The sequence below is a fragment of the Dipodomys ordii genome, unplaced genomic scaffold, assembly GCF_000151885.1.
Source record: "Dipodomys ordii isolate 6190 unplaced genomic scaffold, Dord_2.0 Scaffold82, whole genome shotgun sequence".
In the NCBI taxonomy this organism is placed as follows: Eukaryota; Metazoa; Chordata; class Mammalia; order Rodentia; family Heteromyidae; genus Dipodomys; species Dipodomys ordii.
This window is the reverse complement of record NW_012267298.1, coordinates 12,014,087-12,028,240: the sequence shown is the minus strand read 5'-3', so window position 1 is coordinate 12,028,240 and position 14,154 is coordinate 12,014,087.

Here is a 14,154-nt window from a genome sequence, read left to right as displayed (position 1 = left end):
TTGTGGAGGTGATGGTGAAGGTGGTGGTGGTGATAGTGGTGATGGGGACATCAGTTATGGTGTTGATGGTTTTGGTGGTGGAGGTATCCATTGTGGGGATGATGGTGGTGGTGGTGATAGTGGTGGTGTTCATGGTGATGGTGACATCAGTCATGATTTTGATGGTTTTGGTGATGGAGGTATCCATGATGGTGGTAATGTGAAGGTGGCGGTGGTGGTGATAGTGATGGTGGTATTCATGGTAATGGTGATATCAGTCATGGTGGTATCCATTGTATGATGGTGGTAGTGGTGGTGATGATAATGATGGCGATGGTGATGGTGGTGGTGGTAACTATAACTGGATAATGAAGACAACTGATAATAGTGGTGCTGGTGGTGGTGCTGGTAGGTTTGAATTGAGGCTGACAATCAAGGGCTGCTGGCCATGTTGACGTGATCGTAGTGAGGATAGACACGGAGAAGATGATGGGGCTGGAATGGAGCTAATTAAATCAGCAGTGGCTCTGTGCCAGGCACTGTCATGCCTTATGAACTCTCGTAAAATCGTCAGGGTGAGGCAGAACCCAGCCTCCACCCATCTTACTGAACGGGAGAACGGAGGCCCTACAACGGAGCAGTCACTTGTCAAGTCATCTGGCTGTTAGTGTTGAATGCAACGGGAAGGCAGAGAGCCTGGCCTCAGACCCCCAGCCTCCGTGTGGTGCAGCGCCATCCCCGCCCGCCCGCCCGCCCAGCCTGCACTCCCGCCTCCCACAGCCCGCCTGGCTGCTCCCCTCACGCCTGCCAGGGGCTCCATGCGTCTCTGTCAGGCTTGCGCTTACCCCCGAAGTTTGAATTAACCTCGACATTAATTTGCCGGTGGAGGCCTGCCGTAGGCCGTGCGGCGTGAGCACCTGTGTATGCTAATGTTCTTCCAAGGAAATTATTGGAATGTGCTAAATGGGAGGCTGAAAGGTTACTTGTTCCCCTGCAATCCATGAACTGTTTTATGAAAAAGTCATAACTGAAATAATTGAAGTGTTGGAAAGGAAAAAAATGGATATGAAATCCAATCAACAATGCTCTTATCACTTACGATCATCCTGACGCTGGTGGAGCCCCAGACCCGAGCACTCAGGATGGAGCTGGAGGCGAGGGAGAATCGTAGCATGGACGATCCCTGGATTCTGTGTAGCACTGTCACCCTCTTGGCCAGGGACACCGGGCATGGTGAAGACCAGTGCATGCTGTGGCTGGTGTCCCAGGAAACTCGTGGTGCCTTCCAACCCTGAGTCTTCAGTCTCCAGACCGCAGTTCTGAAAAGAGAAGCTAAGGTCTCCCCCCCACACACACAGCAAAGGCAGGGCCGTGTCCTGGCCGTGGAGTGTCTGTGTTGGGGGATGGGCGGGGTGGAGGGGCGGGTCAGTCGTGACTCCTGCAGGAGGGCTGGTGCATCTGTTAGGAGTTTGGTTGAGCCCAGGGAATGGCTCATTGGAAGGCCATTAACGGTGGCAGTGCAGGGGTAGCCTTGGCCAGGGCCCAGAGTCCATGAACAGGCCTGGCCTGCTCTGGGAGATCCAGGTCTGGAGCTCACCTGGCCTCAGCTCTGGCCCTCTGGAAGGCTGGTACCGCAGGTGAGGAGAGGCGGTGCCTGCCATCCATGCCCTGCGAGCCCCCAGGCCTACTGCCCCGGCCTGGCGTACTGCCCGGCCCGGCCTCTCCCCATTGGCGGCTGGGGGGGGGGCTGATTGATAGCAGGAGGGTAGGTGTGGGTTTGGATTGTGGCTGCCTCTCCCTGCCTCTGCCTCTCCCTGGCATCTGCCTTGCATCTGTTGTTTTCCATCCAGAACCATCCTGTGCTTGCAGCCGGTGTGTTCGATGCCAGAGGCATCCAGTGGAACTGGTTAGGCCTGGGCAGTTACCAGGAGGTGGGCACGGAGGACGAAGGGAGGATTTGCGGTGGGAGGCAGGGCTGCTCCTGGAGGGTGGGGTGGGGTGGCGGCCACTGTTGAATTGAGCTGTGCTACACAGGATCGGGGTGGGGGGCGGCTCCCGGGAGCTGGCCAGGCCATGGGCGCAGGGGCGCTGGGCCACCCTCTCCTGCCTGAGTCGCCCTAGAGAGAGCCTTGCATTGGACACTTGGGCACTGTCTTCCGCACCTGCTTTGCTGCGGCCCATCCCTGCCCTTACTATAGAAGTTCAGGCAGCGAGTTTTTGTTTTGCTCGGTCTGCTTGGATTCTGACTACAGGTGGGAAGGCCCTGGGTTTTTCCTTCCATGAAGAACCCAGGCTGCTCACACCAGCTGGGCCTTGGCCTCTGCCTCAGCTCCAGGGCCCCAGGATGTTCCAGAAAGACAGGGTGGGGGATGATACCTTGTGCCACCATGCTGACCTGGAGCGAGGATGGCAGCACTGTCCGGGGCTGCACCAGCAGTGCTTCTACTGGATACCCGCTCCAGCACCTGCCCACCGACCAGCTCCCTCCCGCCCAAGACTGCGAGGAGGGACAGAGGTGAGGGCTAGGCTAGGCTGCAGGGCAGGGAGCGGCCCGGGCCCCAGGAGGCTGCGGGGCCTCTGTCTGTTTTGGCCCCCTGGCTAGATACTGCATGGCCAGGGCTGCCCAGCAGCCTCTTCCTTCAGCCCTGACGAGCGCTGGGCCCTGGCAGGGCTGTCCCTGCTTGCGGCTCGCCTTGAGCTGTGTGGCTGAGCTGTCACTGAGCCCCGGCTGTGGGACAAGGTGGTGTGTCACCACTGCTGGAAAAGAACTTTCCCTATATGCCCAGGCTTCCCACAGCCATCCTCTCCGTGTCTCCCAGGAGTCCCCGTCTCCTGCTAGGGCTTCGGGCTCGGGCTCCCATGTCCAGGCTCGGCTGGATGGGAGCCTGCTCCACAGCTCACTCAGGTGTTGGCAGGATCAGGCCCTGGCTGTCTGGGACTTTCCACAGGCTGCCACTGACACACAGCTGGTTTCTGGGGTGGGGGTGGGGGGAGAGGAGAGAGAGAGAGAGAAAGAGGGGGGAAGAGAGGAGAGGGAAGAGAAGGGGAGGGAAAGGGAGGAGAGGAGAGGAGGGGAGGGGAGAGGGGGTCTTGGGCAGGAGGGAGCAGTCTCCCTTTGCACAGGGAAGAAGGCCACAGGGGCCATCTTGGGGGCACCCACCATTGCGGCATCACCTGCCCACAGAACAGACCTGAAGATTACTACAAATAATCCACCTAGTGACATCGAGGTCACCACAGGGCTGGCACCCCGCAGGTGTGGAAGCCCCCCCATCACCACCCCCACCCCCACCGAGGCCGCTCCTCTCCACAGCCCTGTGGTGTGCTCCATCCCAGGTCCTCTCTGATGTCAGAAACACGGTGATGAATGAGAAGGGGCCCCTGGACCCCGGGGGATCCCGCAATTAAAACGGGGTGTGACTGGGCTTGGAGGGGTGGGCTGCAGCGCCACTCTGGCACCGATGCAGGTGTCCCCCGGGGGCCGCCCTCCCCTCCTGGCTGAGCCCCTCCAGACTCTATCAGACGATTAACCCCGTGTTCAGAGCCACCCAGCCATGAGTGCGCGGGCGTGCGGTGTGCGTTGCCTTTAAATGAGCCTTATGTAACGGGCTGTGGGAACAGCGGACCCGCACAAGCCCTTCTTTTAAAATAGATTGCTTGTCTTTATATAGCCGGATGAGTCTTTCTTCTGGCTCTGCCATCTTACAGAGGAGCTGATGTAGGTCAGATATTGCTTGGTGAGAATTAATTAATCTATAATTGTATCGAAGGAAGGGGAGAAAAACAAGTAGGCGCTCAACGTGTTTTTCTGGCCCCGGATGGAGTGTGTGGGGGGAGATGGGGAAGCTCTGGGAGGGAGTGGGGCTCCATGGGCCCAGGGGTCCCTGCCCTGCTCATATCTGACCTGTACTATGCCCTTCCTGTCCACTCTGCCCTCGGTCATGCTGGAGCCACTTGGTCAGGTCAGGGATGAGCTCTGGGAACGGCTCTCTTCACAGTTACTGCTGACCTCCACGCTGGCCACGCCCAGGCCCCTTTCCACGGTCACCTCCTGGCTCCCAGCCCCCCCCTTCTGGCACCCAGCGTGGATGCAGGAGTGTGCTACACTCCACACTCCTATTGAAGGCTGGCCCTGGTGGACTGTCCTGTGGATGCTGACCGTAGCCGATGTCCTCCAGCAGCCCAGGGCCCCAGGCAGTGCTGTGGTCCAAGCAGAGCAAGCTCCCACCCCTCCCCCGAGTGTGGTCACTCAGCCACTGGCCCAGCTCTGAGGCTGCGTCTGGAGCGCACAGCTTCAGCGAGGACTGAGCGCAGGCAGACGGGCCCCAGTGGGGCCTGGGGATGTGGCAGCAGAGAACAGTCATTCAGAGTCCCACACCCACGACAACGTCTCGAGGTGAGACCTGTGGGCCAGTAGTGCTGGAGATCCCCGGGTTACCTGCCTGAAGGACGCTCTCCCTTCCTACGCCTTCCAGGCCCTGGTCTTGTTTGCCTGGGGACCCGCACTGCCCAATATTGAGCCCCCTGAGAGTTGGGAAGGTGTTTTCCTGTGGGAGGAGGCTCCATTTCCTGTCTTCCACACCCACCCTTCTGTCCTGGCCACACCTTGGCCAGCTAGAGTCTGGACCAGAGAGGTCGGTGTCTTGGTGGGGCCCCTAGTAGAGTGCGGAGCCTCTCTGCCTGTCTTCCAGGGCTCCTACCTCCTGGAGGGCACCCGGCTGGGCCTGCTCCTTCCCTGGGCGGCCGGCGCTGGGCACCTGTTGACTTGTGCGCAGAATGCAAGACAAGAGGAAGCGCACACTGCGATCTCAAATGCAGCCGCCCTCTGTGTCCGCGGGGCCTGGTTCCAGGTCCCCCTGCGGGTGCTGAGATCCAAGGACGCTCGAGTCCTGTTTGCACATAATCACTCCTGGATTACGTCTAATACCCGAGCAGTGTGGCTGCCGTGTAAATAGTTGTTACATTGTGTCGTTCGGGGAATAATGATGAGCAGGGCTGCACATGCTCAGATAGGATTCTTTCCCACATCCTTCCCATCTGAGCTTGGTGGTCCTGTAGGTACCGACGGGGCTCTGGGGCGAGGGGGTTCTGGGGTAACAGGCTCTGTTGTGGTGGCGGCAGGGCCTGGTGGGAAGTCTGCTTCAGCCCAGAGATGTTCCCCCTGCCTCTTTATGTGATGCAGCTCTGACCTCCGATGGACCAGTCTCCATGCAGGCCACTGGCCAGGCTTTTCCCACCTGCCTGGGTTAGCAGTACCTTGTCGTACTGTAGGCCTGGCATCTTCTTTTGACAAGTGGGGAAACTGAGGCTGGCAGAGTTGGGGTGATCCTGGGGCTACATGGCTGCAGCTGCAGCTCAGTGTCCTCCATCGGTAAAGAGGCAGAGCGTGAACTGCTTCCTCCAGCACAATCCTGGCCCGGGTGCTCTGGCCGCAGGCGGCCCGAGCAGGTGAGCGGGTGATCGAGGGCCTGTGGGCTGCGCGTGACAAGGGGCAGGCCAGGTTTTCCTTTGTGTCATGGGAGTGGACCTCTGCTGAGCAAAGTGTTTTCTTCGTTATACAATGTGTGTCATTGGCTCGGTCAGTTTATGCCTCCGAGCCTCCGTTTTCCTCCCCATGAAATGGGGTGGGAGGGCGGTGAGGTCTGGGCCGGAGGCTGCGTGGAGGCAGGCTTGCTTCCTCCTGGGTGTTTTGTTCTTGTTCGCTGTTGTACAAATGTCAAGGAAGAATTTAAATGAGGGAAGCCGCCTCGAAGGTTGTGTTTCTGGCAGGATTTCAGGCGCTGGTGACGAGGGAGCAGGAGGGCTGTGCTCTGTTTCCGGGACTACTGCGGCAAGATGGAGACACACTTTTGGTGTGGGCCCAGTCCGGGGACCCTGCGTCCTGGGGGCCGGGGCTGTGAATGTCTGGGAGCAGGGAGGGGACTCTGTGCCCTGCCCTGGGGCCACAGGCAGGCAGTGGAAAGCGGCTTCCCTCCTCCAGAAGCACACGCGGGCATTAGGATGGCATGTGTGAGCTCAGCCCGTGACCCGCAGGGAGGAGGCGGGGCTCCTCCTAACAGAACAGGAAGTCTGGGCAGGCTGTCTGGAGGAGGCGGCCCTGACCTCCCGGGAACCGCACAGCTGTTAGATGGGGGCTCTCTCTGGGAAGGTCCTGCGGGGAGCCAGGCAGGCAGGAGGAGGGCAGAGAGCCGGAACAGCCGCCCGCCCCAGGCCTCCATCCCAACACTCCTGGGCAGCCTGGATTTGAACCTAAGAACCTCTGATATCAGAGCCTCGGAGCCAGTAGCCCCAACTTCCGCAGGAGGAAATACAAGGTCTCAGAGGGCCAGAGACCGGCCCGGATTAGGGCGGATCTCACCTGAGGTCAGAGGGCCAGAGACCGGCCCGGATTAGGGCGGATCTCACCTGAGGTCGAGGTCCAGGGGCTCTTGCCTTGTGGAAAGTAAATGAGACTGAAAACAGCTCCACATTAAAAAAGAAATAAATAAAATCATAAAGCACGGACAACCGCAACCTGCACCTGCCGCCAGCCGCCAGGGGGTGCGGGAGAGCAAGGGGCGGCCGACGCCAGCCGAGCCGAGCTCCCGGCTGCAATTAATCACTTTTCAATTAGCATTCAGGAGCCTGTGTCTGAGGACTCGGAGCAGGTTCGCTCCAGATTGCTGTGCGGGCTCCGAATGCCTGTGTCTACACGTGTGAGCTGACCTGGTAGCACGGAGCAGAGGGCGGGCCCGTGCGGGGCCTGCATGCTGAGGCTGCCGGGGCTGAGCTGCGGGCGGGGATGGGCCACCAGGAGGCCCGGCATGCCCCTGGCACTGTGGCGGTCACCTGCGGGGACCAGCACATTCTTGGGTGGGGCGGGTGAAGGATTCGGGGCTGGTGAAGGATTCAAGACAGGTGAGCCTGTTCCGTCCACAGCCTCAGCCATTTCTAGGAGTGCTGGGTGGGGTACACTGAGCACCTCTTTCCGTTCCTTCCAGGCAGAGCCCTTTCAGAGGGAACGCCGTGGGAGGGAGGGATTGATCCTCAGTGGGAAAAGAGGGTGGTGGGCTGGCCTGGCCTGGGTGTGAGTGAATGCAGTGTGAGCCAGGGCTGTACACCTGGGCGCTCTGGCCGGTCACACCAGAACTTCCTGTGTGCCCCAGCCCCTCATGCCTCTCACCACCTGCTCCCTGTGCTCTGGTGCCCTGTTGGGAAGACTCTGCTTGAGTGGCACTGGGGACCGGCCAGGGCCTGGGTCTCTGCTCCAAGCAGCTCCTCTTCTGAGCAGTGTGCAGAGAGAGGGACAGATGACCACCTAACCACTGCACTGGAACCCTGAGCTCCAGTGACCTCTGCCCTGCGACCCACCCACTCCCGGGTACCGCGCTTGGAATCAGAAGAACACAGGGGCTTCGAGAAGCCAGCTACACCCACTCCTGCAGAGCCACCCCAGGCCTGCCCCTGCCTGGGACCCGCCCTTAGCAGGGGACTGCAGAGGGTCCGGGAACAGCGCAGAGAGACAGCTGACCCCACACGTGTCCTGGGTGTGCAGAGGACCCCCAGCACAGGGCCCATCCACTTCCTGTCTTTGAGTTACGTGTGCATTCCTGTTAGCAGGACAGGGCCTGGCCTTTGGGTCTAATAACTGGTTTAATTGGTTCCTGTGGCAGTGGTACCTGCCCGGCTCTCCACAGCACGCGGGAGCCAGGACGCCAGGCCAGGCTCGCTCCTGCCTTCCCGGCTCCAGGCCCAGCCTGACTTTCCCTGCTGATTTCCTCATTACCAAGATTTAGTTTGCAAATAGCTGCAGAACCTCAAGGTCCCTGTTGCCTTCCAGAAGCTCATCAGACCCCATAGAAATTCAGATCAGGAGCCACGCGTCCCTGTTGCCGAATGCGTGCCCACGCTCACGTGCCGTTATTAATTCTTTTATAAATAACTTGATCTTCATCACGGCGGTGTATTATTTATGATAACCATTGTATTATTTAGATATCAGCTCTGCCGTGTTAATTACAGCCGCTGGCTGGAGTTGTCAGCGGCAGAGCGAGCTGGACACTTCTGTCAGAGTTCAAGGTGATTTGGGTCCCTGAAGTCCTTCCTGCTCCCCTCCTTTGCCCTGTTTGGGTGATCAAATCCAGGAAGCCAGTGGCATCCGCGGAAACAGTGGGGTTATGACGGTCCTTCTCTGTGTCCAGGGACTGGCCTAGAGACTTAGTCACACTGGGATCCTAGACCCTGAGCCCCAGGTCTGTGGATGTGGCCTGTTCCATGATGCTCAGCCTCTGTCTTAGTCCTGAGCAGGTCCCAACTGGCCCCTGGCTGCAGTCTGCGGGCCGTGGTCAGCCTGTGGTACTAGGGTAATTCGGCTACCCTGTCTGCCGTGCCCAGGGTGCTGGCCACCAGCCGCATGTTTTACTTGACTTACTTTGTTTCCCAGTGACCTGGCTGGAAGGTGGACAAGGCCAGGCTTGCACCTGCTCTCCCTTCATCCCACCCTGTGCCTAGTCCCACCCCGACTGCTCCCAGGGAGCTGCAGGCCAATGTAGCCAATCACCAGGTGGGTTAGTGCCCGCTGCAGGCGGGCTGGCGGCTCACCCAGCCCAAGGCCAGCCCTCCCTCTGGAGGCTGAGCCTGAGATCAGTCAGGAGGGCTGCGTCCTGGGGGCCGATCCAAGTGCCCACCAAGAGACCAGCCAGAGACCGGTGAGTGATTCTAGAGGGGCCATTTATAAACTCATCAGCGTCCTGTTCACCCCAGCAGTGGCAGTCCCCGGGGGGGATCATAAACATGTGCCTGGAACCCAGATCTGCTCCAGGAGGACTCAGAGCTGGACATCACTGCCCAGCCCAGGAGCACCCACAGGCACGGTGCCCAGAGAAGCGGTGGCAGCCTCGGTCCCTCCCATGCTGTGGCCCCTTGCTCTGGGGTGGTCCCTTGCTCTGGGTGCCGGCCTGCTGAGAGTCTTCCCTCCATGGCAGTTTGGGCAGTGCACCGAGGTGGGCGCGGCTCGGGCCTCTCCCTCCCGCTGCCAGCCTCCTCCTGTCTTTGCCTTTGGAGCGGCCTCTGCCCTGCCTGCCTCCCGAGTCATTTACATGGATTTGCATACATTGTTTCCAGGAGTCCTGATTGTTCTGGAGAGGCATCTTTTGAATCCTAAGTACCTCACCTCCCCAGCCTCCTCTCCTGCTGCCTTTGTCCCCACCCAGCCCCCTGCATTTTTTAGCTTCTCATTATCCTGCCTCTGCTGGGGACGGGGTGTCTATTTTTATTTTTCCTTTCTTGCCTAGCAGCTTCCCTTCTGTGGGAATCTGGGGGCTTGCCAGCTCTCCCTGCCCCCTGGAGGGACACAGGGCCGGATGGTGGAGGTTGGCACTCCATGTCGCCCGCGCCGGTGCAGCCACCCGCCCCTCAGCAGGCCGCAGGCCGCGCTGGGGACGGTCGGGGGACAGCGCTGGGGGTGGCTCGGGGAGGGAAGCGGCGAAGTCTGTGCCCTGCGCCTCGGGGCGCAGTCCTGCTCTCCAGAACACCTGGGGTCACTGCGAGGAGAGAGAAGGGCACTCCTGTGCTGCGGGGCTGCCCCGGAGGCCGCGGTGGGCGAGGGGAGCAGGGCACTATGGGCCATTCCTCTCTGGGCTGTGCTTTGTGCTCTATGCTGGGATGCTGAGACGTGAGCAGCAGACCTGTCTTCAACCTCCCTCCAGACCCCCCCTCCCCCCGCAACCACCACACACAGACTACCTTCTCCTACACATCTCCCAGGCTTCTGGAAGCTTTCCTCATGGTGTGTGTGTGTGTGTGTGTGTGTGTGTGTGTGTGTGCGCCCGCACACGCTGGACCTGGGGCTTGAACTCAGGACTAGATTGTTTTTGTGTAAGTGCTCTCCCACTTGAGCCACAGCTCCACTTCTGGCTTTTTAGTAGTTCATTGGCAATAAGAGTCTCATGGACTGTCCCACCCGGGCTGGCTTCAAACCATGATCCTCGGACCTCAGCCTCCTGAGTAGCTGGGATTGTAGGTGTGACCACTGGCGCCTAGCCTCTCCTCATACTCTCATTTGACTGCAGGCTTTCCACTGTGGGCCTCTGTGCGCCCTCCCTCCTCCGATGCCCGGGTCCCAGGCAACAAGTCTGGGGAGGGCCTGTGTGCTCAGAACTCCTCCACCCACCAGCCCATGGCGTGGGGCCTGCAGGGGGCCCATGGCACCCTGTCCAGCCTAGCACAGGGCCATGCGCCCCGGCTGGAGGGCAGGGACCTTGATCTGCAGTCAGCACACCACAGCCCTGTCATCCAGCCTGTACCTGCTCCAGGCAGTGCAGGCTGAGCCCCCCGCTCTCAGGTGTGGGTGCTGGGACTGAGTCCCAGGAGGTCTGGGGCTCATCCCAAGCCTCCTAAAGAGCTCCACAGACTCGGCCCTGGGGGGTGAGGCACAGTCTTCCTGCCACACTGCCAGCTCACTCCGGGTGTCATTCGGGTTTCTCTGTGGCCTGTGTGAGCACGTCCATCGGTAGTGGGGTAGGGTGGACTCAGTGTAGTAGCATACACCTGAAATCCCAGCACCTGAGAGAATGAGGCAGGTGGAAAAGAAGTTGAGAGTCCAATCTGGGCTATATAGTGAGAGCCTGTCTCAATACAACCCCCCCCCCGAAATACTTCTTACATTTACCATGCTAAGCACTTTCAAGCTAAACTTTGGCAGGTTAAGTTCATTCACGTTGTACAGCCATCCGCCATTCACCTCTAGCACTCCTTCCACTGTGCCAGGCCGAGACTCTGCCCCCCACCATTCCATCTGTGCGTCTGAACGTGGCTGATCTGGGAACCCCACATGTGTGGAACCCAACAGCGCTTTCTTCTCATGGCTGCTTTTCTTCACTGTCTCCAACGTCCACCCTTGTAGCCTGCGTTGGGTTTCCTTCCTCTTCAAGGCTGAATCATATTCCACAAACAGAGGCACTACACTGTTTACCCCAGCAGACCCAGGCTGCCCCCTGCTGGGCCTACCGGGAAGCGGCTCTGGTTCTGCCCATCCTCGCCAGCCTGTGCGCTTCTGGCTTGGTAGCTGCCAGCTCTTCCGGCACACTAAGGCTTGCTGTGACTCGTCTTTGCATCCCGATGTGAGTGATGCCGGCCCTCGCCCCTGCGCGTGGCTGCTGGGTCTCCTGTGGGTCAGGTCTGGCGTGGGGGGAAGCTCACGGGCTGCTTCTGGGTCCTCTTTCCACAGGGGGCTGGGGATCTGTGGGGCTGGGCCTGCCCGGGGACCGTGGGCATGGCGGTGGTGGGGTGGGGACACGGGTAACGGGGAAGAGTGACTGGGGGGACAGGTGAGCACTGGCCCAGGGCTGCAGTGGGTCAGAGTTCTTGGTCCAGGAGCTGTGTGTGTGCACGTGTGTGTGTGCACGTGTGTGTGTGTGTGTGTGTGTGTGTGTGTGTGTGTGTGAGCGGGGAGCTGGGAGCGAGGAGGGATTAAGGGCCCGACAGCTGTCACCCTGTTTGAGGACAGAACCGTGGGCCTGGGAGGGGGAACGTGTGTCAGGAGGCTCAGGAGCTGATCCCTCCGGCTCCAGAGGAAATCATAAACTACCCTATCAAGTGCGGTTATTGACTGAGGCTGAGACCAGATCTGACATTCATCCGCCTGCATTTGACATTAAGGAACAATTGAGACTCAGGATTTGCATAAATCTCCAAGGGCCGGGAGGGGGCTCTGGGGGGAGGCGGGAGGGGAGCTGGGGTGGGGGCACGGCCGCTGACGACAGCCAGAGGAGAGCGGTGTCCAGCTGGCTAGAGCGGGGGTCACCTGGACGCAGCCGGGTGATGCGGGCGGGGTCTCCGAGGGGAGGGCTGTCCCAGTGGGTCAGGAGGCCAGCACAGCTCAGCTCTCAAGTCACAGACGGGAGGACACTGCCGCCCTGCAGCACCTGGTCTGACAGAGAGGATGGGGTTCACGCTGAGCCCAGCAAGGCCTGGCCTGGGATGGAACCCCTCGCGGGTCCCCTGTGCTCTGCCCTGCCCTGTCCATTCTCCCTCTGCTCTCCTCCTGCCTCCATGACTGCCTGGCTGCCTCCCCAGCCGCCCGAGGAGCCCCTAGCACCCCTGCTCCAGAATCCGAGCACTAAGCCTCCGGTCGGTGCCTAGGACTGAAAGGCGGGAAGTGGGTCTGGGGAGACAAAGTTCCAGTGACATCTGCTCCTCCCGGTGTGTGCCAGTGACAGGCCCCTGTGGGCAGGCTGGGGACGCCTGTCTGTCCGCACAGGCTGGCGGGACACTCTGGGTCTCCCTGGTGCCCCACAGCTGCAGGGGATCGAATTTGCCCCTTGCATTCCCCTGCGGTTCCAGGCAGCACAGGGCAGCCGCTTCATCAAGCTGGAGGCACCGGGGCTGCGATCGATCTGAGAGCTTGGGGCTGCCAGCAGCAGGGGAAAGTCAATTTTCCCCTTCAGTTCAGTTCAGCAGACAGCCGCGGAGCACCTACGATGAGCTCTGCTGGAGCCGAGTCCTGGGGCCTGGCTGGCGCTGGGCAGAGCCAGGGCTGCCCCCGCTCCTTTGGTCTCTGTTTGCTGTGGTTGAGCAGGGGCGTGCGGAGCTGCAGACTCCATCTCAATCTGCACCCCCACCCCGGGGCCTGGGAGAGGAAGAGCTCACCCCTTGCGATGCCCAATTTTGGGGACAAGCATGGCTGTCCTACTGGTCCATGGGGGGCCAGGACGGAGGCGGCCCTGTGCAAGGGAACCTGGCTTTTCTGGCACAGCAGCTGGTGCGCGCAGGGTGGTGCTGGCCGAGGCACATGGGCTTCGCTGGCCTGTCTGCGCATGGGTGTGGCTGGTGCGGAAGAGGCGTCCCTCTCTTGGGGGCAGGAAAGGACTGAGGAGACACTCAACACCTGCGGCGTGTCCCCAGGCGGAGGGCCTCGTGCGGGGACCCAGGGCAGGCTCGTGCGCACCCGTGCAGAGCAGGGGCCGGGACTCTGTTGGAAGCCAGGGGCTTCAGTGGGTGATGGGGTTCCTTTGCTGCCCTGGCACCAGTGCCCACCTTCCCCGGGGCCACCTGCTCTGTCCCTGGCCGAGGCGTCCCCAGCTGAGAGAGTTCGAGGTACGGACCAGGCCACACACGGGCGGCTGCCTCCCGTGCGCCTCCCATCCGTCCCTTGCACCCCAGGGAGGGTGCAGCTGACCACGCAGCACCTCCCTGAGGACCGACCGGTGCCACATCCCACGGGGCACCGCGAGGGGGCAGGGCTCTCAGGCCGTCCCAATGGGAAAGACGGAAGATTCTCCAAGCTGATGCCACTGGAGCAGAAATCAGAGCTGCCCTGTGGGGAAACTGTCCTCTCATGACCTTGGAGGCCTGGAGGTCAAGGGCAGCCCCATGGTGAGGGCCGGTGGGCTGACCCACCTCAGGGTTGGGCTGTGGCTGTGGTGGGAGGAGGGCATTCCCCCAGTGTCCTGTCCAGCCCCCGGCTGCTTACTCTTGGGCCACAAGCCACACTTGCCTTTCAGTCACCGGCTAATGCTGGGTCACCCGGGGCTGGGAGCTCACCCTCTCTGGTTTTCCATTGTGCTCACTCATTCTGTAGGAATAATTATTGTTGAGCCCACGAGGGCCACTTCTGCTCCCAGAGAGGGGCAGCGGCTTGGAGTTCTGCTCACTTCATCGCTACATCTAAATCCATTCTGGATTTGTAATACAGGACACATGTTCTAATCCAAACAGCTAAAGGGGGCCCATCTGCCTCTCATCTTCAGATCATCTCAGAGCCTGGGCACCGCTGAGGGCCTGGGGGGGGCGGACACTGACACCCTGCACTCTGCGCTCAGGGTGGGGCCAGCAAAGTGCCAGACTGGAGGCAGGTCTCAGGTGGTAAGCCAGCCCAGAGAGATTGCGGGTGCTGGTACCAGTTCAAGGGAAAAGAAAAGTTAGGCTTTGGGGGAGGCTGGGAGCAGGCAGCTCGGGGTCTGAGGGTCTGCCCTGCAGCCGGCCCCCGCGCAGGTCCTCAGAGACCGCCAGCAGGGCCATCCGAGGACCTCAGAGTTCCAGTCTTCATTAATGAATGAGCGTAAGTTAATTAAAATCCCTATAACAGATGGACAGGTAAAATAAGCAGGGAGAAGTCACAGCACCCAGGGTTCCACGGCTCAGGCAACCACCATGTTCATCTTGACTGTGCTGGCGGTGATGAGTCCCAGGCATGGG